Raw genomic sequence first — 19,774 nt, 5'->3', positions numbered from 1 at the left:
TTACACCTCTCTTTATCTCCCAGCTCAGCTCACAATTCCATTCGCATCAAGTTCCAAGACACTGGGTGCACTTATCGAACTCAGCCTGGGCTCAGCACCTGCCTACTTCACTCATTTTTAGAATCACCATCCACCTCCAGAAGCCTGAGATCTACTTCTTGCTTATGAATGATCGACGCCTTGTAGTACCATCTGAGAAGGTCAATCACTTTCCAGAACGTTTTCATTCCACAGCTCTGCCTCAATTTTTTTGAGGAATGCTGCCAGTTAAATAGGGCTGCTCCTTATAACTAACACAATAGCAGAGGTATTGGTATTTTCCTCACTTTTTCAAATACTATTTTTTTAATGCTTTGCTTCAAAATACACATTTTAATGTATGATTGTGCTTAAAAAAACCTACCTATTATGATAACTTCAAATATGACTAGACATTGACCTTGGAAATTAATAATATATACCAAGTATGAAACAAACTTTTTGAGTATTTTTCATAGCCCTTCGCATTTTTACCTTTAATTCAGTGTTTCAATGCGTTGTTTGCCATTTGGCACAGTTTATCTCTGTGGTAATAAACTTTTTGTAAGTGTGTAAATACTGTGCAGGATCTCATTTTTTTGTTTTATTTTGTTTTATACTCTTCTTCTCACACACCTATGTTTCATTTCAAGGTGTATTTGAGTTTCAATAAATTTACTAGTTTATATGAATGAAAAAAGTGTTTAAAATAAATCCTTCACCCATTTTTCAATGCTTGTATATGAATTAATAATAAATGATAATATACAATATATATGTATTTTAGACAAACTTTTTTCTGTAGTTGAAATACCAGGAATAAGACAGTAAACTGAGTTCATTTTGATTTAACGATTGACCTAATAATGGCGTTGGAGTTTGTCCTCTTCTATCTAAACAGAAACGCAGTTTTAGCATATCATCTACGTCTAACTTCCTTCTCCAGCCTTCAAGCGTGTGCAGTAACATCGTCACCTATTCAATTTCCAGTCGGTTACTTTTGGCGTGTAGCACACCTCACTGAGGTTTTGTGTTGCTTCTCCTTTGGTAGAAAGCCCGGCCCGGACTCCTATCTTCCCAGCATTAGAGCTGGGAACAGAGATAAGCTGCTCTAAAGCAAGCCTTGAGACAGATCGTCAGAGCTGCTCGTTATTGTGTGAAAGATTAAGACACCCATCCTCAGATTCAACACAGAAGCTTTCCATTTGCAATAACTCTGCTGCGACCAGGGCCCCCTTTCTCACTTTACCATTTCAGCATTTGAGAAAAGTTCTGATTATAGCTGCCCGGGTTTTCTTTATCTTTTTATTTCTGCAGCATGGGATAGAGGAAAGAAAGGTCCTAATAATTGCAACTGGGCCGCTTTAATTATATACCAGGACGTTTGGTAGAGAATTCATAACATGCCTCGGTCTTTTCAAAGTTTTCAACCCAATAAAAACAAGGATTCCTGTTTAATTGTTTTCCGAGTGTGAGAAAGCGTGTTCAGCTAACCATCAGTTCGCTATATCCTTCTACAGCGCAAAATGCAATTTGAACCTCAAGATACAGAACAGATATTCCAGAAATGGTCAATTTTATTCCTTTCAACCTCGAATGTCTTGATCTCTCACTGCATTTAGAAATCATAAGATGATGATATCCAAGCTCTCTTAACTTTCCCACCTGAGTACGCCATACAATTACTCAACCACGAGTACTGCATCTAAGCTTCCTTCTCTCCACAACAGACCGTAATCTAATGTTCGCGTACACCAGCTTATGGGCCAGCAATGGCTGATCATATCCTGCTGCTCCATCTGCCAAATGATGCTGTGCATCGACATTCCTGCCCCAAAGATTGTGGGGCATTATTCTGTCTTTCAATGTTTACATTGCATAGCAGTATTTATGGTAGCAGCGCGGCGTCTCAGATCAGCGATTTTGTATTTGACTCCCATTCAGTTGCTTTGCTAAGATGTTTCGTCAGCTTCTGTGTTTTGGAAGATTGTACTTAAGTTACTTTGCTCCACAGAAGTTATAGGTGATTTTTGAGACAATTAAAATGATTATTATTTAGCATGTATTTAATAAGTCTTCTGGTTTCTTTTACAGGTCATAATAGTTCATATAAAGCAGTTTAGTGATGTTACGTTATTATGCATCATCACAACACTGGTTCTTGGATGTTTCGTAACATGTACCAAGTTTTAATACTTGATATTTTAAAGAGTTTGAGTAAATCCAGAAGAACATAGTTTGTTCTATTCTTTTAGTATTCATTTATTTTAGAATGTGTGCTTGTTAAAAGTGGCATGTTTCCATGGTATCTTTATTTTGTGCTGTTATCATTTGCATGTAAAAAAAAAAAAATCAATAGAGATTCTTGAATCAAGATTCTTATATTTAAAGCATCTCCTTTGAGGTCCAAGGAAGATATAGCAACAATGGTTTGGAACAAAATAATAATTTATTGATAATAATTTGGAATAATTGATTTTGCATTATTTTAGTCATTTCTCAAACATATCTTGAATCGAGTCAATATCTGGATACATTATTGTTTTTAATCCTGCATTTAACTCTAATTTTAATTGATATTTTTAAATGAGAATATACAAAATTAAGTGCAAAAGGTTACAGTATTCAGTATTTTCAAAATCTTCTCGCTTTTTATGAGAATGTTTTACATTTTGTCAAATTAACTTCTCATGCTGTTTTTCATACTAATTATTCATATTTGTATGAAACTTTTGTACTTTTCATGAAATATTAACAAATATTAACAATATGAACATGAAAATACAAAAACTTTTGTTGAATTTAATGTCTGTTATGCAGTGTATTCTATTTACATATGCTGTTGTCAGCAATATTAAAAATTATTTCTATTTTTTTGTTTTATCTTCTGCCATATTCATTTTATTTTAGTCTATAGTCTAATTTCAGTCGGTGAACATAAGCGTAATCACAAGGGTGAAATATATAAAGCTAATACTCCAAATACAGTAATATATAATATTAATATTTGCCTGTAAATCCTGTAACCGCTGTCTGTGTTTCAGTATTTTTTCTCTCTCTCACCCTTCATAGACAAACATTTTTGCCAATTTATTTTTGTCGCTGAGATTCTACAGATCCCTCCCTTCCTGGTTTGAACCTGCGGCGTTTGAATTCTGAGTCCTGAGGTTTTAACCAATAAGCCTCACTTGACCGCAGCGTCCGTTGAGGCTACGCCTCTTACGACAACCCCAGTTGGAGTCTAATGAGTATTAACCGCGGCAATGCAAATAATTGAGAATGATGGGCCATCTAGGGCATGCTTCAAAGGCTTTTCGCGTGTGATTTTGGAGGATGGCGCTTTAGGGCGCTCGAGATGGATATCACACGGATGAGTCTACGCATCTGTCTCAGCTCGCCAGCTAGCGCCAACCGTGTTTCTCAGAAAATCGCCCTGCAACAAGCTCAGCTGCATCCCGACCTGCATTATTGCCACCGAGGAGGAGAAACAATGTTTTCTCAACCAGCGTATTGTTTTTGGACTGGTGTGCATGCTAAAGATCGAACTACGCGTGCGTCAGAGACCAGATTTGAAGGAAACAAATATAAGCAAAGTGTTCTTTCCCGAAGTTCCTCTAGCATGGTGCTCCGACCCGTCCGGCATAAACACGTGAAATCTTTCCATTGGACCCTTCAGACGCGTTCCACTAGACCTGTCATGTGAAAGACTCCTCAAATATTCCCGTAACCGAGAAAGGGGTTGTCTTGCTCCGGTGCTGAGGCTATTCTACAGTTCATGGGCACGTCATGACACTGTATCTGAGGTTCTCATTTCCCTCTCACATAAAAGCAAGCGCTGCGGTAGCGTCAATAGTAGGTCAGTCAGGGAAAGCTGTCTGCTCGAGGCGAAAGTCGGCAGCTCCTTCAGACCACAGCTGCCCAGAGCGCCGGCGAGGAAATGGCAGCCCCCAGGCAGCAGCGCCTGAAACTGAATCACGCCAATGAAGGCGGCTGTAGAGAAGAAGACATATATATCAGACGACCGAGGATGTTTAAAGAAACAAGCCCGGATAAGATATGACCCGATTACGCCTGTATCGGACGTGGCGAGATTTTACTTAACACTGAAAAATCCTTTGAGTCGGTGATGGTCAAGGAAGTAGAATTAAGAACTCAGATTCACACCATGACTAAAAGAAAAAAAAAGCAGGATCCTAGAGAAGGAAAGATGTATGGCATGAAGTTGCGAGGAAAGTTAACTTGGAGAGAAATGGCATTACTGCCAGAGTTGCTCAAAGGAAGTTTTATTTTAAAGAGTAGATGCTGAGATTTAATAATAGGCACGATAAAGCTACCAAAGTGACAGGTTAGATCTTAATGCGGAGTTGTTAGTACGTATTTTTGTTTATGTGGATAGAAACGAGGCTGTGAGAGCACGGACTGCATAAATCCATAAATGTATGGAGTTTTTGTCTGCTAATAGACTTAGAAGAGATGCTTGAACTGAGCGATCTGTTGGCTAAGAATCAGTAGAAGTCATTGAACACATTTACTTCTATCCATCAAAGCCTCATTTTTAGTATTAAAACACACTAACATATAAATTATGCGAACAGTTCTCACTATTAACTTATTAGCATGTCTATTATTAATATATTGTCCTATATTCTATATGGCCATATTTAACCTCCCTAATCCTGCCCTAGAGTGGCAAATTAGGAGGTTGAGATTTTAAAGATTTTAAAATAATTTGATTTTAAAGTAAAGTGTGACCAATCTTATTGCGAAGACAAAGGTCTATAGCATAGGTTCAATGTAAAAAAAGGTTTTGCCTGGAAATTTAATTGTAGGTTTTACAGATTTAACATAGCGTGCAAAAGAAAAAGAAAGACTGAAATAATATACTGAAGTCAGTTTGATCACCTTAAAACACAGACTGGAATCAGATAGAAAGAAGGCAAGCCTACACATAATATGGAAATTTTATATAAATAAATAAATATTACAATGCATTTCTGTAGCCATGGCTGATTTAAAAAAAAAAAATAGAAATCGTCAGCTCTTGAAATGGGTTAGTTCAGACATTACCTGAGAATAAGGAGTGCACTCATTTAAAGGCGTAGATTCACCTAAAATGAATGCGTAGATTCAGTGGAGTAATGCCGTTGAACTACATTTATGGAAGATAAACTATTTGCTAAAATAATCATGGCGTTAACAACAATGCTGAAACACAATGTGCTACTGTTAGGAAACACTCGTTTTCTTGGAGAATCATCCATTGTCAATCATTTTGTGAGGAAAATAAAACCTTATGATAACTGTTGTGCGTCTCTGATCAACATACTGAGGTGTTTTGTTACTGAATCCACGTTTTAAAATAAATTAAAGTAAATCGTTGATTTAGTGAGATCATTCATACACGGACAGTTGCTTCATTTCTGAATGAATCAGCCCGTTTGAAGAATCGATTGAATCAATGATTCACTTATTAAGATAAGGGATTTGCCACCACCTCACAGACACGTTTAGTTTTATAATTAGAGTATCTCTACTTTTTAATATAATTCATAGAAATTACATAGAAATTGTTGATATAACCACCTCTTAAAATATATGCGAATTCCTGTGAGGATTGGGCGGATATTTCCAGCTGCTTTTAATGTATTAATTTTTATCTAAACAAACACAGCGATAACTATTATCTTTAAAGATATCTTTGTCTTTAATCAGCGCGTGATGTGCATAATAATTGATTAAATTAATTTGAGATTCATTTGATTAATCAGCACATTGAGTAACTAAATAATAAAAAAATCGGCAGCAACAGCCCTATTTAAAAACATTAAAAATACCCTACCTGATGGTCACAGCAAAGACATAACATCAACAAATAGGGCATAACAAATGCTATTTAAAAAAAGGGTCAAAATACAAAAAAATAAATAAATGTTTGTCATATTCTTTTTGGGATCCAAAATATTTAAAAGCTAACCAATCAGAGCTACATTTCCCAAAAAGCATCATAAGCCTAAGTACATCATAGCCTTTAAAAACCAATGGAGCTTGCAATGCTACTTTTGGGAAACGCAGCCCAGAGACTCCCTGTTCTCTTTGCCCACCAGCAGACCCAACTTTTTGTATGAAGGGGAGCTCAATCACCCCTAGCCGAATCCGAAAGCGTTTTTGCCTCTAGTTGCCATGGCAGCATCGCATCAAAACCATTTTGTGTTCAGCTGACCACGAAAATCAATGTGAAAAGTTGCTTCTCTAGCTCCTTCCCTACCCGACAGTGCATCATATCGCCGCCTCCATAAAAAGTTCTTTTCATTTACAGGTGATGAAGCGAAGGGAAAAATAAAGAACGGCGACAGCTCTAAATCCGATTGCAGCAGACGTCAAATCTCAGCCTTAAGTATTTATCACCACAAATACCGATGCCAAGTGATTTCAACAAATAGCTCTTTGTCATATGCCCACATTATCCTTGCCAGCGTTGTAAAATCCTGGCGTACTACATCATGGATTCCCCTTTACTCAACTCAAGCCACTTTTACTCCCTTTATTCACCTCCTGTACCCATTTTTATATATAAATTTCCCTCTCCTCTTTAGTTTTATATATTTCCCCATCTTTTCCTCCACGTTAATAGCCTTTAACATGGTACAGTGCTGCCCTGGTAACAAAGAGAAGCTTCCTCAAGCCATTAATCACGATGACAAGTCCTTTGTTGTCAGTTAGCAGCTGTGCGCGGAGAACATTACTCTTCTATTCTGGCCCGCGGTGCCGAGTCAGCCCGCTCTGCTCTTCTTTTCATGAGGAATCAGGAAACTGGAGGGTCCAACCCCTGCTCGCTTATCAGCTGCTAATTGAACTCCCAGCTGTTAAGAAAATGGTCCCTGTGTGTATTTTCAGCCGAGTTTTGGCAGATATGGCAGCCTGGAGTGAACTCGGGAATGTCTGCCAGCCGCGCTAGTTTCTAAAGGTTAATAATTTGTTTTGATGAAGGATGATGGCAAACTTTGAGTCGTGTGAAACAGTGTTTTAAATGACCGGCCCTCTGAGAATTCCCTGCGTGTCAACATCTCAACTTCATTTTTAGCTCTGGGGCTGTTTAGCAAAGCTCTTTGCCACGATAGTTATAGCTGTAGGCGTTAAAAACGCTGGTCTGTGTAACAGCTGTTATTTACTCGCCTGTTGGCTGGTGATTTTATTTGAGGTAGCGAGCATTGCAGGTTTTAATTGCCAATTTTTGTATCTATACCTAATTTAGTTCCCCCTTCTACAAAATTGCATGTGTGGGATATTCGTTGCATTAAGCCACCAAAAGACCAAAAATTATTTTATGTCCTAATATTAGACATTTTATGTCCATGAAATTTATTTATTTACTTAAAGAAATTAAGTAATTAAGGAGCCATTATAGAGTTATTTCACCCAAAATTTAATTTCTGTCATAAATGATTCCCCTTAAGTTTTTTCAAACCGATAAAACCTTCGTTCATATTCAGAACACAAAAGAAGATGTTTTTATGAAATCCAAGAGCCTGACCCGCATTGACACCAACGCACCTGAGGCGTTCTGTTCTTGTAAATTTAAAGTTGAATTTAAGGTTTTAATAACGTTCCTACTAACTTTCTGGGCCTATAATGTGTCAGTTGCATTGCTGTCTATACAGCGACAGAAAGCTGAACAAAGTAAAAAAAAAAAAAAACTATACTTTCAAATAATCAAAAGTGACAGTGGAGACATTTATTCTCATAAATAAATTTTCTGACACTGTGCTAATGGAAAAACTGATAGCATTTTAGTCTGTTCTGTTTAGTGAAATTGTTGCTTTTGTATGCATTGTGAATTATTGGTAAAAAAAAATTAAATTATAAAATATTTCTTTTACAATTTTTTTGTAAGGCCATGATAATCACAGTGAATGTCATTTGTGTAATGACATTTCCTTAAAGCACTGCCTATTGTATATTATTTAACAGAAAACATTTTCTATATACACTTGATGATTTTTGAATGGACATTTTTCTCAATTTACCCCCATCCGGAAGGGTAAATTAATTTCCGACTCTAGCTGAGGAACGAACAACCACCTTACTGTGTTGTAAAAGCGAAAGCAAATTCTAGCTAGTTTGCAGTGAACTCAAATTGACCGCCGAGTGTTTCACCACCCAAAGTGCAGCGCTCTAATTGGCGTGACATGCGGTTAGCGCTCAGGTTTCCTCCTACCCGCCATCAAACAGGCATGAAAAATAACCCCTAATGTGCAACAGAGCAACAAAACCAGCACGGCTATGTATAAACATGACTCACATTGCTGTTGTTTTTGTCCTAACCACTGTTGTTGTGAAGATTAGGTCTGTGAAAAGCACCGCGCGGCATTAGCCCGCTACGCGCTAACTGTTGTCGTACTGCCAAAAGCCTGGAGTCAACGCGTGTCTCTGGAGCTGTGTTTGGAGCCGAGCGCCTCCAGATGAACTTTCCCTCACCCTGCCTCCCACAACTGCTGCGACTGCCACTAGCTCGCTTACAGGCCTCCTCTGAAAGTGACAAAAAGCCTCTGCTGTGCCGTGACGGGCCTTGTTCTGTCTGTCTCCTTGTCCACCCCCATTTCCCATTCCCACTGTTTCCCTCACAAGATGGGAAGCATAAGTGTGTGCGCGTGTGTGTGTTTAAGACAGCGAGAGAGAGAATGAGAGAGAGCAGGGTGTCTCTGTCAGCTCAGCAGAAATCCCTCCCTAATGAAGTCCTTCCTGTCACCTATAGTGTCTGTTTACTTTGTTCTTCCTTTATTTTGCATAATATATGTGCATATAGGCTTGTTTGAGCGTGCATTTGAGTGTGTCTCGGCTCCAGCCATATGTGACTGAGATAACAAGTTCCACAAATTAATGATGCTGTCGTAAACAGATTTTTGGAGCCATGCTAAGTTCATATCATATAGTCTGCGTGTTTGGCTTCCTGAATATTGCATTATGTTAAGAAATATTTTGTGAATTTTTAGGCTGATGCTTGATCAGGTTTTTGTACCCCAAGAGGAAATCCTGGCGGTGCACCCTGTGGTTATGGTCACGAATGACACCTGATGATTTTTTTACTTTCGTTGGGGGAGGGACAGAGTTATAGTGAAAAAAATGTCATGGAGATTGACTTGGAACCCACTAGAACACTCTAGCACCTGCATATCAACACCCTAAAAACACTCAGAACACATTAGCAACCACTTAGTATTGACATGAAATCATCATAGAAATAGCAAAACTGCACACAGAAACCACTCTGAACACATTAGCAACTGCATAATAATTGTCTTAAAAACACTCAGTTAAGCATATTAATTACACGGAAATGCATCAGTGACCTCAGAACAGCACCCAGGAATGTTTAGAACATCTTAGCAACTGCACAGCAACACCCTAATAGACACTTAGCACCTTAGCAACCACATAGCAATGACATGAAAACTATTTAGAACACCTTAGCAACTGCATAGCAACATCCTAATAGACCCTTAGCACCTTAGCAACCACATAGCAATGACATGAAAAAACTATTTAGAACACCTTAGCAACTGCATAGCAACACACCTAATAGACCCTTAGCACCTTAGCAACCACATAGCAATGACATGAAAACTATTTAGAATACCTTAGCAACTGCATAGCAGCATCCTGATAAACACTCAGATCAATGTTTTCATTCCATTTGGAACACTTTAGCAACTGTTATAGCAACACATTAATAAACATTTAGAACACCTTAGTAACCACATAGAAATACCATGAAAACATTCCGAATAATTGAATGCCTCAGAACCCATTTTGAACATCTTAGCAACTGCATAGCATCGCCATGATATCCATTTAGAACACATTTGCAACTGCATAGCAACATTCTAATAAACACTCAATTTTTTTTTCATAGCAACACCTTGGAAACCATTTGGAACACCTTAGCAACTGCATAGCAACCACACTTGAGTATTGTGGTTGGCAACTTTTTGCGTGGCAAACATCACTGACATTTCCATCAGAAATTGCAAAGCTGTTCTTGTGGAGGCTACCGCTGCTAACGACATAGGCAACAAGTGACTAATTAACTCAGACAACACAAACATCATGCCTCCCTGTCTGCTTCATTAGCTTGACTCATTATTGAAGAGTTCACATGCTTAAGATCCTCTCTTGGGCTTTGGAGAGCCGTAATCGATAGGAAACAAGTCGGATAACCTCACATACCCCCTTGAACGGCTGAAACATGAACTGTGTTTCAGAACATGTTGATGCTTCTAATATCTCTGATATATAAGTAAATTTCTCAATTTTGACTCATGAGTCAAAATGGCAAGATATGAATCTGTCGTGACCTTTTTTCTCATTTAAACCTTTTTAGTTCAAACCTTCACGAGGTTGCCAGATTGAGGACGTGCAAAATGAATAAGCGCAGGTCACAGAAAAAGTGATGAGCCTTAAATTGTAAGTTGATGGGTTGATTTATTAATATTTCAATGTTTTTTCTTGTTTGTTTTGTTTTTAGATACGCTGTAAAAAAATATATAACGTTCTGGTAAAAAAAAAAAAAAAAAAAAAAAAGGCAGCTGTGTTCTACCTTAAAATATAACATTTTAGGCTTTACAATTTTAACTTAAATTTACAGTTAAATACCGTAATTTCATTGACTGATATAATCTGTTTTGTACTATTGAAATACACTGGTACTGATAACTGCCAAATACAGGTGGTCATGAGAAAGTCACATGATCAACCAAAGCCCATTAAAACAGTTTTTAATGAGTAACATGCATAGAAGGTGCTCATTTCATTAAACTGAAATATGCAATAAACTTTAATTTAACAACATTACATGCAACATACAACCCTAATAAACGTAACTGACCAGAAAAACTATGAAAAACAATGATTTTAAAACCAAATTTTAAATGCAATGCAGGGTATTAAATTTTTTCCCCAGTACATTTTACAGGAATTTACGGTTAACGATTAAACAGGTTTTTATATACCATTACAGTTTTTTTCTGTTAAAATCGCTGTAATTTTTTTACAGTGCAGTCATGCAGTCTTTAGGTCCTTTACGATCTGCTATCTCTGATCTCTAGTTTACACTGTTTCCCGATAACTGGCAACCCAGGGCCACAACGCACTATTGAAGTGGATCAATCCGATTAGATAAACTGACACTAGGCGTATAGACCAAAACAAAAACAGACATTTCGAAACGTATCGCTCGTTTTAAAGTCGAATAACTGTCTGTAGCGTAGTTTTTTCACAGAAACCAGCATGTGCGCTAAGCATGTTTCCAAAATAATCCTTTCATACAAATACGCACATCACAAGTTAGCTTTTTTTGAGAAGAATATATATCTGGCCTCGGAGTTAACTCTTTGCTCACTGGTTACGGGCTTTAGCATGCAGCGCTAGTTCTTCTTTATTCCCAAAAGAACCGAAAGTTTCCAAGTTAACTTAATCTGAATAACTAGTTAAACTATAAGTGTGGTTCTGTCCTAAAAAAGCTAATTGAAACTGTCTTTCTTAACCTGGATGAATGAATATGAAAGCTGTGTGTCATCTCGGAGTGATTAATCATAATTAGGAAGCTATTTAGTGGTCATACTTCAAGTCTCTGCCTCTGATAAAGTGATAATTAACCCCTAATCATCTTCTCTCTCAAGGAGCATCACCTTTATTATGACAAATATGAGGAAGTGGACAACTGGGATTACATCCAAAAAACAAAACATAAAAAAAACAAACAGCAGAAGGTAAGAGAATTAATAGTACCATATGAGCAGAGTCCGAAATGATATTTTAACTGCAAAATATAGTTTTGTCAGCATTGCCGCCACATTAGTGCCTAATAGAGCAGGTTAACCATATATCACATAAATATATAAAAATGTTATTATAAAAAGTAGTGTTGCTAAACAGTTCATTGCAATTGTGTCAAAAATTAAAGTTTTTGTTCACATAATGTGTGTGTACTCTGTATATTTTAAATACATACACATGCCTGTATATTTAAGAAAAATATTGTTTATATATTAAATGCATTCATTTATAAATAATAATAAAAAATAATTCTATGAATATAAATATATTTATGTAAATACTGTACTGTTTATATACACACACAGTATAATTTATATTTTGTGATTAATTGCGATTAATTGTTTGACAGCACTAAAAAGTTGTAAAGTACTTCATATTTATATAATATAATATTGACAGTAAATGCAAAAAGGTTATTAAAATGTTAATTGTTAAATGCGTGTATATGTGCTTCATTAGCAATGAATAAGCACTATTAATCACATCCAAAATAAATGTTTTTGTACTGTGCATATTTATTATGAATATATAAATACACACAAAGAAAGAAAAATATATTACGTTTATATATTTAATCAATTTATATATTATAAAAATCACATGTACATTTTTATTTTATTTTTAAAAATATACTGCATATGTGGGTCTTTATATACATATAGGTGCACACACATATATAAACGTAAACTTTTATTTTGAAAGCGATTAATCACGATTATTATTAATAATTAATCATATCTTATATTATCTTTAAATTACAAGCCGTTTTAAAATACATACACCTGCATTCGTCAAAACACCGTATCCTTTTTGAACAAAGATTGATTTGTGACAAAAAAATATATACTACATTAATCTGAACCTGTTTATAAATTGTTCAAACTCATGGAGTAAAAAGAAATATGCTTTTGTAGACGCGTTAGGCTCTTGGGTGTTAATTTTGAACCCCTTGCCTGAAAGTCTTCAGCGGCTCCGAATATTCAATTCCCAGGTGTGTCAGCCGAATCCAGGAGGGAGCAGACGAGCACACATGACTACACCGTATTTACAGTTTGTGAGGATTCTTCCCGAGTGCAGTGTCACGTTCAATAGAGCCGCCAGCTAATTTTCACAGTCTATGAGGAGGACGACCACATTAATCACTACTTTGAATTTTGAATCTGGCACTTTCACGCAAGGCGGCTTTCCATGCCTTTGAGGGAGATAAGGCAATCTTTCACCATCTCTAATAGATGGGGGGAAAAAAAAAAAAAAAAAAGAGAGAGGATGAAGCGGATCGAAAAAAGAGGGCGAGGAGTTTGTTCACCCTTGATTTGATCCAATCAGCCTAGCGGACCATTCATTTACAAAATAGCCAAAAATGTATATTACCCATAAAAGCAACCTTAAGTGCTTCGACGGACTCGCCGGAGAACGACTCTATGCAAATGTGCAAGACAATAAGATAAAAAAAAAAAAATTACATAAGAGAAAATCTCTGAACTCGGAGAGATAAGCCACTTTCTGACTTTCCCACTGACGGCTTATAGCCGAAAAGAGAGAGAGGGACTCATTTGCTGTGATGTTTATTCTCATTTCAGCAACAAAAAGTTTCTCTTTTATAACCGGAACGTACAGTGAGAATACTCATTAATATGCATCAAAGAGAAAACGTAATAAAGCCGCGGAATAAATTCAGCTTATTTTCATAGACAGGTACGAGCAAGCCTTCTGCAAACAGTTTAGGTGGAATTAAAGCGGCGTGCATTGTGTTTTTTAATAATCTGGTTTTAAAAAGATAGATCATGTAGCATTTTTGGGGCCTTTTAATTGCTTTTTGAAATAAAAGACTGGTAAAAGGTTATTTGCCATGCACGGAATAAAAATTAACCACAGTGAATCATGTGGTGGATCTTTTTCAGATGAAGCGAAGTTTGAAGAAGTTCTGAAGCGTTAAAGAATTCATTCTTTATCGAAAAACAAAGACTCGGGCCAAGATTCGTTTCTGACTGAAATGAGCTGAAGACAACATAATAAGATCGGCGGGCGGTAACCTGTCATAACCGTCGACGCACTTCATGCTTGGCCTCTAATGTGAGATGCTAGAGGTGTGTGATTTTTGCACAGGGCTAAACTTTGAATGTCACATTGATCGCGCTTGCTGATTCGGCTGTCAGGGTTGTAATTAATGTCGTTTTAGATGTTCTCAAACTGTCATCGCCGGTAAAAGTACAGATGTTCTGCATTGGATCTGTGACTTGCGGTGTATTTTTTACCACAGCGCCATTTATCTTTTAAAGGGCAGTTGACAGTCATATTAGCATTTTATGTTACGCACGTTGATGCTTGAGTTATGAAAAGTGGAGAATTGAGGTTTTGTAAATGGGGATTAAAAGATACTGCTTATGTAGAGCATATCATTAAAGAAACAATATAAATCAGATAGATTAAACTAAGCAGTATAAAAAAGAATAACAAGAAAAAGTACTTTTTTAACATGTCTTTTGCTGTAAATACTCGCATTGAAGAGTATATTGGTATTGCTTATGTATAGCAAATTATATAAAATTACTCATTGATAAGTAAAAAACGTAAAAATATATTACAAATATAGTGATAACAGAAAATATAGTGACCTTTTTTTTCTTGTAAATACACAAATAATATATTTTAATAGTAAAATTTCGTATTCAGCAGTGTATTAATGTCTTTGAAATATTGCTCATGTTCAGCAAATTATAAAAAACAGATTAAACAAATATTTTTATTAAACAATAATGACTTCTAGTTACATAATTTAAAATATGACATTTTTAAATGCATTATATTGTAAATACAAATGTTGAAGAGTATATTAATACTGCTTATATATAGCAAAAAAGAAAATGAATGACTAGTAAATAAATATCTAAAAATATATAAAATATATACTGATGAAATAATAATGACTTCTCTTATAATGGGTTACATCGGTTTTTATTTTTAACGCACAAATTCAATATTTTAATAGGAAATTAACAAATTGTGTCTTTAAAATATTGATATATACAGGAAAGTATAAAACTTACATAAACGCTGTAATTAAATAAATTATTTAAAAAGTAATGTAGCAAAATTAAACAATAATGACGCTCTAATCAATTCAATATTTTAAAGCATGACTGTATTTTCGTGTTTATCTGAGCAGGATCTTAGGGCCGTGCACAGATCTTTTGAGGGGCATGTGCTGTAACTGAAAACTGCTTTCAAGTGCTTAATGCCACAAATAATAGTCTCTTAAAAAAACCTTGAAAAAACCTTTTTATTTCATATCAATAACAATCATAATAACAATACAGATAATGTACAGAAGATTTCCAGGGTTTCTTTAAACCTAATTACAACAGCTATCTTCTGTGAGCCGTGTTTATGACTTCACTGTGATCCACTGCTCTCTATCTAAAGTTCAATAACTATATTACGTTGCAAGTTAAAGCACTGGGTTGAGTATTTGTGAAATATAATTTTAATAACTACGTCCAGCACAGTTCCAGTCAAAATAGAAGATTATGAGAAACTACAGCATACCTGGCAAAAACTCGATTCTGGACATTCTGGAGGACCATGAATGTTTTGTTTTGTTTTGTTTTACTTCAGTTCATTCTGTCGAGATAAAGGGGGTGGAGTTATGAGGTTTGCTGACAGTCTGAGCGGATTCAATTTTTAGTCAAGATTCAAGATTTTAGTCGTAAACTCCATGTAATATGTTTCATTGGCTAAATGTTTGGAGATCGAAAACAGAAAGACAGACACAAAAGGTGATTAATAGCATTGATTTGAAGGAGAAAAAAACACCACCAGCAAAAAGGGCCCCATCTGTGCACGTTCCTCCATCTTTGTTGGTTTTAGCTGGTTTAATCTGGTCTCCAGCTTGATCATTTGAGAACTGTGAAACCCTTGGAGAAACTTTAGCTAACAAACATCCTTGACCAGTTCAGGAGATCACACAGGACCAGCTTAAACCAGCCTAGGTTTACGTGATAATATAAACTAAAGAGCGCTTTTTTGAAATATGTGGTTTTCTCATGTTTTCAACAAACAATCTGTCTTTTCCCAGCACTGAAATGAACTAAACTAAGAGACTCACACAGTAAACCAACTTATTCATTTCTTTGTTAAAGCCATTTTGCAAAAACGTGACTGAGCTTTCGTTATTTTTCCCCTAACATTGCATGTCTAGCACTAGCTTGTTTTGTGTGTCGTAGCGAATTCTGGTGATTTTTGTACCTTCGTCATGGTTAGCAGAGCTGCAGGGTTTCCCAATGTGATTAGCTTAAAATTGGCTCTGAATCCCGGCATGGAGAAAGTGATTTGCTGGTGCGTTTGAAGTTGGCGGCAATTTTAGGAAGCCTTTGAGTGGCTGTTTGAACTGCATTTGACCCGTCCGTTCCATCCTTTCAGTGTTTGGTCTGGCGTTCGGGTGGTGTTTGATTAAAACTTCACATTAGCCTTTGATGAGAACAGGCTTCTTCTTTGTTGCGCACGCTCCATCTGGAGCTCCGGCAACCATACGGCTGCCATCTTCATTGTGACATGCTCACATGCCCTCCAGCCACTATAAGAGGGAGAGTTCGGCCAAAAATGACAAAAACTTACTCTAATTCTAAACCCTTGTGAAGTGTCATTTTTTTTACTTTTTTTTGCATTATTGTTGTCATTACATCTTTTTTAAGGAAAGGAATGTTTCAGAATATGCCCCGCCTCTCCTCTTTACTTTATATTTACTATTTTGTTTTTTACATTTTGCAATACTACTACTACTGTTAATATATATAATAATAATCATTTTATTTTATATTGAGTTTAGTATCAGATTTATCCTGGACCAGCTCTAAATATAATATATGGTTTGTATATATGGTTAAATATTTTACTTACCCCCACTTTAAGTCACTATATTAATAATAATAATAATAATAATAATAATAATATAATAATAGTTTAGATAATGTATTTTCATATTTAATATATAGTATTTTTTTGTAATATATAGTATCTTTTGTTTCAAGACATTTTAAAGATTACGATTATTACATATAATATAATACAGTAATCTATTTTTTGTATTAAAAAAGTATATGAATGCTCTTTTATGTGCAGTTATGACTGGAACTTTCAAACTTCAAAAAAGCTGAATAAAAGTCCATATAAGTCTTATGGTTATATGGTGGTTATAATAATTTAATTTAATTTAATTTAATTTAATTTAATTTAATTTAATTTAATTTTATTTAATTTTATTTAATTTTATTTTATTTTATTTTATTTTATTTTGTATATTCATTTTCAAGTTTACAAACCTAGGATAGTCCTTTTCAAGTTTACAAACACCAGAAAAATCTTTGAAAAGTGTTTGCCTGCAAGGTTGTTTCAGAAAAAAGAGCTAAGAGATGATGTAATGGCAAATAAAAGAGAACAACAAGTCCTGCCAAAAACAGATGACGTAAGACAACAACGCATGCCATGATGCGTTAACACACAGCAGCATTTTGTTAATACAATATTTTTTCGTAAACTGCATTAATCATATCTGTTTTCTAGACATGAGCGTGATTCATCGCAATACTAATGACATTTATTAGGTTTTCTCCATAAAGAGGTGAATCCATTAAACTACAGGCGCGTGCTGCTGCAGGTTTATATATAGCTCCGTGTAGTGACCCGCGCCATCTGCCGCCACACAGTGCCACAAAATGGCAGGCCGCGGGGAAGCCAGGCATCCGCCCGAGCGTCCATCACTCTCCCCGGCAGTGCCTCTCGTGCTGCAGCGTGCTGGAGTTTATCAGACGTCCCGAATCACAGCGCATCAGGAGGCGGGACGTTTGACTGCTTGCTGCTTGAAACAAAGTCTTCATTTTAGTGGGTGAATTTTGCCAAGTCTACAGTAGGAGTTGCTAGAGTAGGCCCGTGTGAAACGATACACCAACCATGTAAATAAGATATTAGATTCTCTTTAGTAAAGAATTTTCATTTTCAAGTTCATTTCTTAAGTTCATTACAGTCGGCATAAAATGTAAAGTCACCCTTCCTCTTTTCTCACTGCATGCTGTTGATCTTTCTGTGAAATGTCCGTTTAACAAACATTTTTTGGCCTTGTCATTTTTAATCAGCCTGTCATAAATTGATCTTCTGGTTAAATTATCGTCCATTCAAGCAACAACCTGCCCTACATTGTTTTTATTATCATCTATTGGTGCATCACAGATTTTTCACGTAAAATGATTTTTTTTTCACCCTCGCTCCAAACCTGTCTTATGTTGAATGTCATAAAAGAAGACATTTTGCTGGTAATCAAACAGTTTCTGGTCCCCTTTGCACTTCCATAGTATTTTTTCTCTACTATGGAAGTCAATGGGACCAAAAACTTTTTGGTTCTTTGACATATTATTAATATATAAGTTAATGAGTTATGGAAAACTTAATATTAAAATATACGTATATGTGCTGTGAAAATCTTTTTGTATTTTGTATATGTATAACACACATGCCTGTATACATTTCAGAAAAATTAAGTATATATTTTAAATATATTTATTTATAATATAAATTATATTAATAGAAATATATATGTGTAAATGCATTTTTATATATTATGCAAACAGAAACTTTCATTTTGTACGCGATGAATCATTTAACAGCGCTGCATACATACGTATATACAGTATATATTATACAGACGTTAGTTTTGAAGATTTATTATCTGACAAGGAAACTGCAGTAGCCTTATGAAGAAGAAGAAACTCCATGTTGTGGCGGTGTGTTGATGAGAGACGTTTCTCCACACGATCCGTCAGCGTGTGATCGCTTTCTTCTTTCTCTGTTCTCCTCAGTTCCTTCTCACAGAAGCACAGTGTTTCTTCCACAAAATACCACTTGTCGTATGTTATTTTGATCATGCCTTAATGATGTCCCATTGACAATTTCTCAGGGAACAAAACGCTGCACTCAAGAGAAATTAAATATTCTTGATTTTAATGAGAGGTTTTGCTTATGAGCTGTGAGACGTATGGTTTACGCTGATTGCGAGCTCTATCGCATTATCTCTCGCTCCCTCTCTCTTTCTCTCCGAGAATCCCTGTCACATGTGCCTTGTTTATGTTCAGCAGCTGAAATGGAACAAAATGGCGGTTTTATTTTTAACTTTATTTGCTTTGAACATGAAATGGCAATGAACCGGCATATGTGCACATCTGTGTTTTTATTAAAAATGTTTCCTGCCTGGTCTCATGGCATAAATGTACCTGGGTACATTTATTTCCCAGTATCCAAAATAAACGAACACTGGAGACAGTAAAACTCTGATGCCTTTTTGCACGAATGTGCAGGGTTTCAATAAAGCACGGTTACTTGAAGGTTATCACGTTATGGCTACAAAACAATATTAACATGCTTGGATTTGAAAAGCGATGTTTTTGACGGTTAGTCTGAGCGCAGAGATGTACTCGAGAGTCGAGGAGCTTTGGTTCGAATCCCGTGTAACGACGGTTCGACAAAACGGAAGTTGAAAAGACACGGCTGCATCGACAAATGCCTGCTATGGGGTTGGTTTAGGGTCGGGTTTGATGCAGCGGTCCACGGATATTTCAATTCCGACCAGCCGCGATACATAAAAACGTGCCGGGGTTCACGTATTGAAAAGAGTTGCTTGTTTTTTTGACACTCGGAAGTCATGCAAATGATGTTTAACCTCAGTTATCGCTCACGTAAGCATTGGCGTAGGAAAATACGTATTTATATATCAAACGACCGCTGAACTCATTCATAATGCGGTGAACGTTAAAGCAGCTTTGATGTTGAAATGTAGTTATAAGCTTTAACCGTGGGATTGTTCTTGTGGCATGCCTTAAGTTTTTAGGGAGCATCATTTGCGTGGGTGTTTCTCCGCGTCTGGTGAAAGGCGAACAGC

Source organism: Puntigrus tetrazona, chromosome 11 (genome assembly GCF_018831695.1).
Source record: "Puntigrus tetrazona isolate hp1 chromosome 11, ASM1883169v1, whole genome shotgun sequence".
NCBI classification, from domain to species: Eukaryota; Metazoa; Chordata; class Actinopteri; order Cypriniformes; family Cyprinidae; genus Puntigrus; species Puntigrus tetrazona.
Note: the sequence above shows the minus strand (reverse complement) of the source record.